The sequence below is a fragment of the Perissodus microlepis genome, chromosome 22 (genome assembly GCF_051167445.1).
Source record: "Perissodus microlepis isolate ML-2025 ecotype Zambia chromosome 22, ASM5116744v1, whole genome shotgun sequence".
Classification (NCBI taxonomy): Eukaryota; Metazoa; Chordata; class Actinopteri; order Cichliformes; family Cichlidae; genus Perissodus; species Perissodus microlepis.
Window position 1 is genome coordinate 15,227,905 of NC_140481.1, and position 10,657 is coordinate 15,238,561.

The 10,657-nt window shown below is 39.9% G+C and overlaps 2 long non-coding RNA genes across 3 annotated transcripts; one reads left to right on the forward strand and one right to left on the reverse strand.

The window, feature by feature from the left end:
* The first annotated feature begins 1,337 nt into the window (after positions 1 to 1,337).
* Positions 1,338 to 8,230, forward strand: LOC146362772 (uncharacterized). Of its 2 annotated transcripts, XR_014799276.1 has the most exons (5): positions 1,338 to 1,459; positions 1,637 to 1,773; positions 2,834 to 4,634; positions 6,874 to 7,269; positions 7,358 to 8,230. It is a non-coding gene; the product is annotated as an uncharacterized LOC146362772 (long non-coding RNA). The 2 variants fall into 2 exon arrangements; XR_014799277.1 differs by having other exon boundaries at positions 2,834 to 4,336; positions 6,874 to 8,230.
* Positions 3,779 to 6,873, reverse strand: LOC146362773 (uncharacterized). Its single transcript, XR_014799278.1, has 2 exons — positions 6,056 to 6,873; positions 3,779 to 4,044 (listed from the first exon to the last, which is right to left on the reverse strand). It is a non-coding gene; the product is annotated as an uncharacterized LOC146362773 (long non-coding RNA).
* Positions 8,231 to 10,657: the final 2,427 nt, after the last annotated feature.

The window sequence follows — 10,657 nt, forward strand, 5'->3', positions numbered from 1 at the left end:
CCAATCCCAGCAGATCAGCAGTTTCTGAAATACTCAGTTCAGTTTCTTCCTCATTCTGATGCTCAGTTTGAACTTCAGGAGATCATCTTGACCATGTCTGCATGCCTAAATGCACTGAGCTGTTGCCATTGGGCGATTAGTTGAAGAGGTCTACATACTAAAGTCACCAGTGAGGGATTATGTGAATTAAATAAATGTTCACTCAAATGTCTAATAAGATAAAATGATTACATGGGGAGATTTTATAACAAGCAAATCACAGGGCCTTTCAGGCAGACAGGAAAGAAAACTACAGTTTAACACCTGCATCAGGTCATCACTCTATAAAATAAGAAAATAACAACTGATCAGCAAGGTATTGGCAGAGGGAGGCTGCCCTTCGACCCCATACGAGGGTCAATGAGAAAAAACAAAAACTAAACTAAATGGTTAAAAATGTGTGCAGATGTAGACTCACTCTTCATGCCTTCAGTCACCACACAGTAACCAAGAAAGACCAGTGAGGTTATTGCTGTTATGGCCACAGCTTCAAACGTTCAAACTGTCTCACATGCTACTTCCACAGTCATGCCTCCAAAAGTAAGAGCTATAACTGTCCAAAAATGACAACATAAAAAACAACCAAAAGATAATAATAAATTCAGACTTGCATTCCCCAAAGCAGTAAAAACAAAACATTTAAAGATTTAAGACTGTGGCAGCAGGCTATTATCCACACACAGAATAGCTTCATGTCAGTAACAATAGTGACGTAAGTGACGTAAGCCCTGCAGAGTCAGCTGATTTCTCTACAATAACACAAGTGAGCATTATACAAATGCACAACGTGTGCAAAGTTCAGGTGGGAACTGTCAGATTTTACTGATTTCGCACTGAATGACTTAGGTGGCCATCCATGTCGAGGTCAATAAACATTGAAAATGTGGGAAAAGTTAGAGCTTTCTTCTTTTCATAATACTATTTAATAGATTATGGATGTTACGCCCCTCACTTTCAACCAAAAGGGTTGTTTTGCCTAAGTATCTAAGTTATAAGAGAGAACATTACAGACATGGTAAGACTGAATTGTAATAGTGTGGTTTATATGGTTGATGGGTGGAGTTAAGTTTACTCGTTCCCTATTAATTTTGTCTGGTATTAACTGTTCAAATGAAAATTTATTTTAAAAAAAGTCATGACAAAGTTTTCAAAGGTAGTTTTTGAAGCTTTACTTGCTTAGCCTGTGGCTAAACCGGTGGCTCTTAAACAATTACAGTCTGGTTTGTAGTTTAAAGGGTTAATGCAGGTGTAACTGAAAATGAAAGTATGAAACCTGTCTGTCCACTTGTCTACAGACTGATAAGCAGTTGGAAAGTACCGTTGCCACTAGTTCATGACCAAAGCTAGCTCAGGGAAGTTTCGACAAGACATAAAAAAAAGCTGCTGAAACATTTCTCGGGATAATGAAGCCAATTGAGATGTGAGTACACTGACTTACTTCACTTTTGTTGCTGACATTAAACTATTCTGTGCCTGAATAATAGCCTGCTGCCACAATCTCTAAATCTTAAATCTCTAAATGTTTTTTTTTTTTACTGCTTTGTGGCAATGTGAATCTGAAATGAATTCATTTATTCATTTGCTCAATTTTTTTTAGGGCAAGTATATTTTTGTCTTTTGGAAGCATCATGACTCTGAAAGTAGGAATTCCTGGGACTGTGATCATAGCAGGAATGATCTGCACTACACTGGCCTTTGTTACTTACTACAGGGGGGAGAGACCCCACCCACACAGTGAGTCTACATTAGCACACAGTTTGTTCACCAATAATTCACCAATTTAGTTTTTGTTTGTCCCTTATTGACCTTTGGGTGGGGTCAAAGGGCAGTCTCCTTCTGTCACCACCTTATTGATCAGCTGTTATTTCATTATTTTATAGACTGGTGACCTGATGCAGGTGTATGCCTCCATCGACCAGTAGTTTTCTTTCCTGTCTACCTGAGAGGCCCTGTGATTTGCTTGTTAACAAAACTTACCATATAATCATTATATTATCATTATTATACATCTGACTGAAAATGAAATTCATTTACATACATACTCACTAGTCACTTTATTAGGTAGACCTCCTCAACTAATCGCCCAATCACACAGCAGTAGCTCAGTGCATGTCAAGGCAATCTGCTGAAGTTCAAACTGAGCACCAGAATGGGGACGAAAGGTGATTTAAATAACTTTGAATGTGTCATTGTTATTGTTGCCAGACAGACTGGTCTGAGTATTTCAGCAACCCGTGATCTGGGATTGTGCTGATATGAAGACCACAGTAACTCAAATAACCACTTGTCACACACCAATCTCTGAAAACAAAGCGTTTTAAGCTTGAAGCACATGGGTTACAGCAGCAGAAGAACACGCTGGGTGCCGCTCCTGTCAGCTAAGAACAGAAAGCTGTGGGTACAGTTCCCATAGAATCACTAAAAATAGACTGGTATGATGAGTATGGATTTCTACTACAACTTTTAGATGGTAGGGTCAGAATTGGGTGTAAACAGCATTTACAGAAATGTGGCTCAAAGCCAGTACTAGCAAGGTGTAGCTAATAAATGACCAGTGAGTGTAAATTCTTGATTGGTCACCACAAAACATGATTTAAAGGGTCACAGTGATCTTAAATTGAAATCACTTCATCTTTTATTCCAACTGAACATGTTTGCTAAAAATTTATTCCCCTCAAGATATTCAGTCTATAGAGAGAATGAAATTAGCATCCAAATAACAAAATTAACTGTGGGCTTAAAAATGCTGTGTGCCTTAAATCTAATTTTTGATTAATCTCCCCATGTTTTCCAGGGCAGTGATGAAGATAGTTAGTGGAATGATCTTGCTGAACATCAATGCTGCCATCACAATGCAACCTTGGATTCATTAGATTCAATGCTTTTAGGATAGCAACAATTGCCTTTTTGTCTGTAGACAAAAGAATCATCACACAAGGTGAAAAACAAAGAAGCAGAAGAAAATGGATGTATTAATTAGATAAACACGTATTAATTGATTAAATAAAGCATCTAGATCATTTAACTTGAATAAAACTTACAGCTTGTTGACTTTACTGTGTTTATAATCTGAATTAAGAATCATCACTGTTTGCTTTGAGCTGTAATTACTGATATATGTTCAAATGCTATGGATGCTGAAGATGTGGTAAGGATAAATGCTACACACTAAACCAAAATCTGATGCTATTGTTTAAAATGGTCATAATTTCATTAAATGTCCGGTTTATAATGCATTATAAACACACAGCATGCAAATAACATGACCTATGTGTGATTTTTTTTTTACTTTTCTTTCCATGATTCGATATCCGAAGTTAGATGTAAATGGGTGCACATCTTCTCTAGACATGCTCACTTCACTATATTCTATCACGTCTTATGTTTCTTCCACATCCAAACCATTGTGATCTACTCCACTTATCTTCCCAAGCACTTCCTCTAAAACATTATGTTCCAGAACCTTCTCTTCACTTGGCATGAATTAGTTCATGCCAAGTAATCTGAGCCTCAGACTCCCAGCTTTTACTGGGTCATTGCTATTGTAGCTCTAATCAATCTGTCAACTCGGAAGAATGGACACAGTCTTTGCCGCATAACATAAATCCTGTCAGGCAACTTTGAGAACATTGCTTAAAGAAAACAAAGAATATCTCCCCCAGGAGATATATATTTAAGAAAAATAGATAAAAGCGAGTAAAAGAGGCCGCACAGATTCAAGGATGCACACCGAGGCAGGTTGGCTCCAATATTAATACAGTTTTATTTATAGTTAAAGAAATAAAGAGTAAAATATTAAGAAAATGAAATGTAGCGTCGTTGTTAACAGTGTCCTAAAGTTACAATAAAACAAATATGGAACTTGGACTTATCAAAAGCCGTGGACCCATAAGAAAATCACACAAAAAGAAAATCACTACAGCCGGCACCCAGTGCTGTACAAAAGAAAGTGTGAAAACGACCCACCACCTGAGGTCCCAGGGCCACTGGCACGTCCTCCGTTCACTGAAATAAAACACAGAACAACACATTAAAAGAATAAAAGGACACTTCAATCTTTAATAGCTTTAATAAACGAACACACACACACACACACACACACACACACACACACTCAATCAAACCACAGCTTTTGCTGGCTATAATTGTCCAAGCCTGGATCAGTCCGGTGTAGTTCCCCGCAAACTGGGAGAAGCCAGCGGAGGCAATATTTGAAGATCACTCTAGCCAGCCACAGAAGCAAGGGTGCAGACAATACTCCAGAATGGGCTAAATAAAACCAGGCAAACCAAGAAAGGTAAGCCCTAATCAAAAAAAAAATAAAAAAAAATCCAAAGCCCTAACGAGGCAAGGCAAAAACAACAGGAGCAAAATAATAAAACAGTAAAACAGCCGTGTATCAGCATTGACTGCTGCTTTTCGCCAAACGCACGGGAGGAATAATCCAAGAGAAAACCAGCTTCCTTTTATACAGACCAACGCAGCCCTGCAATTAATATGCAGGTGGATTCACAATTAACCTAGTTGCATAACCGAGAGCGAGCGCAGGAGAGAGCGGTAGAGCAAGCGAGGGAGAGAGAGAGAAAAAGAGAAAGGTGAGTAGCCCATCTGGCTACATATGGATGGATAGACATAATTTTAGTAAATATCTTATTGTTTATGAAATAGTTTAATACATAAAAATGTGGTAAAGTATTTGTTAGTTTTAGTGTAAATGTTATTAGGTTGGCATGTATGCGGTTATATGCTTGAGCAGGCTACATATGAAAGTGATCTACAAGGTCATCCTGGGGTGGATAATTATTATACTTGAGTAGTAATATAATGTCGGTAAAACAAAAATGGCGGCCACCCAAACCGGTTTGACAGGTTTTGTGCGTGTATGTGTGCACATTCAGGTGTGTTCGGGGTTATGTGCGTTTATATGTTTTTAACTGGGATTTTAATCAAATCATAAGGGGTTTTCAATTAAACAATTTTTATGGATTTGGCATGTCTCAGCATTTAGTTATGCAGACATATGTGTTCTTAAAAGCAATTCTTTGTTTTGCTTGGAGGAGTGGAAGTCGTTTTGTTTCACCGGACACCTTAACAAACCTGGAATGGGTATCTGCTTTTTATTTACATCTAGTCAAAAAGTGTTACTAATTGTGTTTTAATCACAATAATTTTGTGGTACTGATGATGTCTTAGCACATGGTGATGCAGGCATTTTATTTAACCCTTTTTTTTTTTCCTTTTTTTTTTCCTGCTTTGTGTTAGGGTGCCTGGGTCGTTGACTCAGAGTTTTGAGTTTATTATATTATTGAACTTGATATTGAAATCGATTTTGATATTATTTATCATTTCTAGTCTTTGGTTTCTTTGTTAGAGTTCTGTGTTATGGTTTATGTCTCTGTGTTCTCTAGTTGCTCTGTCTCCCCTGTCAGCTGTATCCCCTTGTCAAGTCCGTGTCTCTGTGTTATGTTTCCTGTTTTACTTTGACAGTCCGTGTCTAATGTTAATGCGTCTGGTTTTGTTTCCTTTGTCTCATCAGCCCTGATTTGTCCCAGCTGTGTTTCCCTCCTGTCTCTCATTCCGTGATTGCTCCGTCTGTGTATATTAGCCAGTGTTGGGGAGGTTACTTTTAAAATGTATTCCACTACAGATTACATGCCTCAAAAATTTATTTTGTAACGTATTCCGTTACGTTACTCAATGAGAGTAACGTATTCTGAATACTTTGGATTACTTAATATATTATCATGCTTTTTACAACTACGTGAATGTACTATTGCTGTGTGATTTATTACTATTACTGAAGGTCCGCGGCTCCGAACCGTAGTAAAGGGACCTTTGGCTAATACGTCAGGTTCGTGTCGGGCTCGTAGCTGAAAACTAGCTTTACTTTGTTGTGTGGGTCAACTTTGCTAGCAAGAGACAGAGAGAGACGTTGAAAGGCTGCACCAACGGAACTTATTGTTTTCGGAGGAAAACACGAACACAGTGTACAGTCGAGTCTTAATAGCTTACTTACAACTGGGCTCGTCAGGCACTCTTCTTGGCTGCAGTGGTTATTATTACATTTACATGCTTCCAACTCCCGTTTCTGCTCGGTGACAGCTCATACTTTTCCTTTTTCTCCCTCCTCGCGCTCACAGACACATAACGAGTATGGCAGTCCATTCTCCCTGCAGCACGGACTACACTGCCCATCAGGCTACATTCTTTAGGGCTATGCCTGTAACACTCTGCCTGTTAGCTTAGCACAACAACAACAACAACAAAAAGGCGCTCTCTCACCCAGGAAACACACAGTGGCAGAGAGAGCGTGTCACCCTGTAACCATGGCAACCGTAACGCTGCCGCCTGCAACAACAGAACGTAGCTGTCAAACAAAAACCAAACAGTCCTGAACCCGCCACAATATGAAACAGGAAAGTACCGCCGTGTAATCCATTTATTTCAACAAAGTAACTGTATTCTAAATACCACCTTTTTAAACGGTAACTGTAACGGAATACAGTTACTCATATTTTGTATTTTAAATACGTAACGGCGGTACATGTATTCCGTTACTCCCCAACACTGATATTAGCCCTGTGTTCTCTTTGGTCTGTGTCACGATCTTCCTTATCTACCCTCATCTTCCTGTGTGTTCTGCCTGTCAGCCTGTTTGGCTTTGTAGTTTTCAGTTTAGTTTTTGGTTTACAATAAATCTAAGTTTGAGTTTACCTGCCGTCTCCGGAGTCTGCACTTTGGGTCCTTTTCCTGCCTGCACACAGCCGTTTCATAACACTTTGTGGCAATGCGAATCTGAAATGAATTCATTTATTCTTTTGCTTAAATTTTTAGGGCAAATGTATGTTTCTCTGTTGGAAGCATGACTCTGAAAGCAGGAAGTGATCATAACAGGAATGATCTGCACTACACTGGCCATTGTTGGTTACTACTGGGTGAAGAGACCCCATCCACAGAGTGAGTCTACATTAGTACACTGTTTGTTCACCAATAATTCACCAATTTAGTTTTTGTTTGTCCCTTATCTGTCATGGTCCCCGTGTCTACCTAGCCGGCTCCGCAAGGCTACATGTGTATTGTTTCTCTCTCGCTCTTTCTTCACCGCTCTGCCTGGGTGGAGCTCACTGCGGGCTCCCGCCCTTGGTCCACACACACCTGTGCGCGATTAAGTTGCCATTGTATAACCACCATTTAAGGCTGGGACGCTGTGCTTCTCATCGCTGGATGATTGTGCGTGACACGTTAGTGATCCTCTCAGTTCCCGTGAATTTGTGCTTGTTTTTGAGACTGTGAATAATTTTCCTCTCCTGTGTGACAGTTTCACTTCTCGGACCTGTGACTTTCCCACTGTATGGATGTGTAAGTGTGTGGACAAGAAGACATGAACGTGTGCGAGAGAGAGTTTCCCCTTGGACCCACGGAACCCCGGATTTTCCCCTCTCACTGTATATATTCTGCACTGGTGTTGTAAATAAACTCTGTGTTTAGAAACGTCAACCTCCTCTGCGCTTGAGTCCCTGCAATCGAACGTGACATTATTGATCTTTGGGTGGGGTCAATTTTATTATTTTATAGACTGATGACATGATGCAGGTGTGTGTCTCCATCAACCAGTAGTTTTCTTTCCTCTCTGCCTTTTTTTTTTTTTTTTTAGGTTTCTTTCCTGTCTACCTGAGAGGCCCTGTGATTTGCTTGTTAACAAAACTTACCATATAATCATTATATTATCATTATTATACATCTGACTGAAAATGAAATTCATTTACGTATACACTCACTAGTCACTTTATTAGGTAGACCTCAACTAATCGCCCAATCACACAGCAGTAGCTCAGTGCATGTCAAGGCAATCTGCTGAAGTTCAAACTGAGCACCAGAATGGGGATGAAAGGTGATTAAATAACTTTGAATGTGGCATTGTTGTTGTTGCCAGACAGACTGGTCTGAGTATTTCAGAAACTGGTCAAAATGGAAGATGGCCTCTAGTGTTGTGGAGAATGGCCGAGCTAAGATCCTGTTGGACTTTCAGATACAGATAGACAAAATGGTGGTGGCTAACCAACTGGACATAGTGGTGGTAGACAAGCAGAAGTAGATGGCTGTAGTGATAGATGTAGCAATACCGAATGACAGCACGATCAGGAAGAAGGAACACAAGAAGCTGGAGAAGTACCAAGGGCTCTGAGAAGAGGTCGTGAAGATGCGGAGTGTGAAGGTAACAGTCTTTCCAGTGGTAATCAGAGCACTAGGTACAATGACTCCCAAGGGAGGAGAGTGGCTCCAGCAGATCCCAGGAACAACATCCGAAATCTCTGTCCAGAAGAGCGCAGTGCTGGGAACAGCCGCGGAGGTGTGCAGGTGGATAGCGAATGAGCAACAGCTTCTGACTTTCCAAAAGTACTCATTTATTTAGAATATCAAAAATAAAAGTGTTACCTCTACCACACATTACTCGAGAGCACACTAGTCCGCGTACACATGGGAGCATCCATTACAGGGAGAGTACGAAGAAGAACAAAAAGGGGGTGATACACCAGTCATGAGATAGGAGGTGCCGCCATGTGGTGATACACTGCATTACAACAGCAACTGTTACACACTACACATGGAAAAATAAACATAAATACAGAAATCCATGAGCCCTGGGTCCCTAGACCTAGGCCCTGACAGGGAGAACATGCAAAATATATATATGTATTGCTCTTTGAAAATTGCCACTGCAGGTTGAAATGGAAGAAGTACTTTCTTTACTACAGCAAGTGCATCTATGTAAATGTAAATGTATTAGATTTTTTTCCTACTCTGAATAATGAAGCCCCACACAAGTGCACAAATATGCCAAATTCTTTTTCGTCTTTAAAAAAAAAAGCATCAAGAGATAGAGATTCTATACTCTAATTTTCTCTTTTCTTTGAGCAATGTTCTTAATGATAACTGACACAATGTATGTCCTGTGGCAAAGAGTATGTTCATCATTTCAAGTTGATTGATTGAAGTGAATGATGTCCAACCATCCATCCAGTTTAAAATGGCAAGGCACATCATGAAAGCTTCTTTTAAAAAAAACATCATCAGTTAATAATCCAACCAACATACACAATGTTTAAAAATATATGGTAGACCACATACATGGTGACACAGCCCCAGGCATCCTGCAAATCTCTGTTTTTTCTCCTTCTAGGAATATGGTTCAAATTCATGTGATGTTTGTGTTAACATTTTCTCCTTTCCTGTATAAATTCCTGGCATTTGAAGGCATAAAAAGAGTTAATTCAAGAAAATGCTGTGCATTCAAAGTGCTGGGCCAAAGGCTGGAAATCTTGAAGGGCGGAGGTACAGTACTGCAAGAATTTCACCAATGACTCACAGATGCTCTCAGAATCTGTCTGCATGAATTCTTTTACTACTGACATTACTCCAGCTTCCCCGACATAAAGCTGTGTGATGTTTGGCCTCCTGAAATCAGGGCCGCTTCTAAAAGGACAACAGGGCAGAACTGGCACCTGCACTGCATCAGCGGGAAAGAGGCCTGTGTTACTAAGTATGAGCATCAGAAGTGGTTTGTATGTATATTTTTATAGATCTTGATAAATCTATAAGGTTATAGAGGTTATACACTGTTTATGCCATGATAGAAATCATTTTCCCAATATTATTCAAACTCATCTCTAATAAATTCTTGACAACATTGTTTAAGAAGTCGTTTAAAGCCAATCATTATGTACAGAAACCAGGTCAGTGAATGCTTTTTTATTTACTACGCCTGTTGTTACCCTTTATTATCTCTTATCCCTTCAAACAATATTCATCACACTGTGACGGTTATGCTGGGCCACAAATTATAAGCTTTGCATACTGAGCTGTAAAATGTGTAGCTTGTTCACCTCAGGTTCCTATTCCCCTTACGCTCAGCACGATGCATCAGAAGAACAATTTGTTGGAGCAAAAGGAGGGGCGCTAATGAGTTCCTGGGTATGCGACGTGATTTGATTTGGCATAAGCTGTTTCTCAAGGTAGGAGAAATAAAAAATGAAAAGCAAGCCAAAATGTAAAGTCCAGGACTCCAGCTCAGCAAGAAAGCCACCCAGTTAAAGGATGTCGCTGGGCAGCCTTCACTGCCCGCTCGGTGGTATTCATGAGACACGTTTCTGTATCTCTGCATTGTTATTAGTGCATTCAAGTTACAGAGCTGGGATGTTCCAAGCAAAACAAATGAGTGCCTCCTTCCTAGCCCCTGCAGAGTCAGCTGATTTTTGTACAATAAAACAAGTGAGCCTTATACAAATGCACAACGTGTGCAAAGTTCAGGTGGGAACTGTCAGATTTTTCTGATTTCGCATTGAATGACTTAGCTGGCTATCCGTGTCAAGGTCAATAAACATTGAAAATGTGGGAAAAGTTAGAGCTTTCTTCTTTTCATGATACAATTTAATAGATTATGGATGTTACACCTCTCTGAAACCCCTATTCTCTTTGCAGTGGCAGTGCAAGAGTCTGCAGGTGTTGCCTGGGCTAAACTGACCACACCTGGTTTGGTGTAGATAAATGCATGCCTGAGGCTGACTTTGGAGAGGCACACCAGATTTTTTCATTATGCTCTTGTCGGTACCAACAGTTT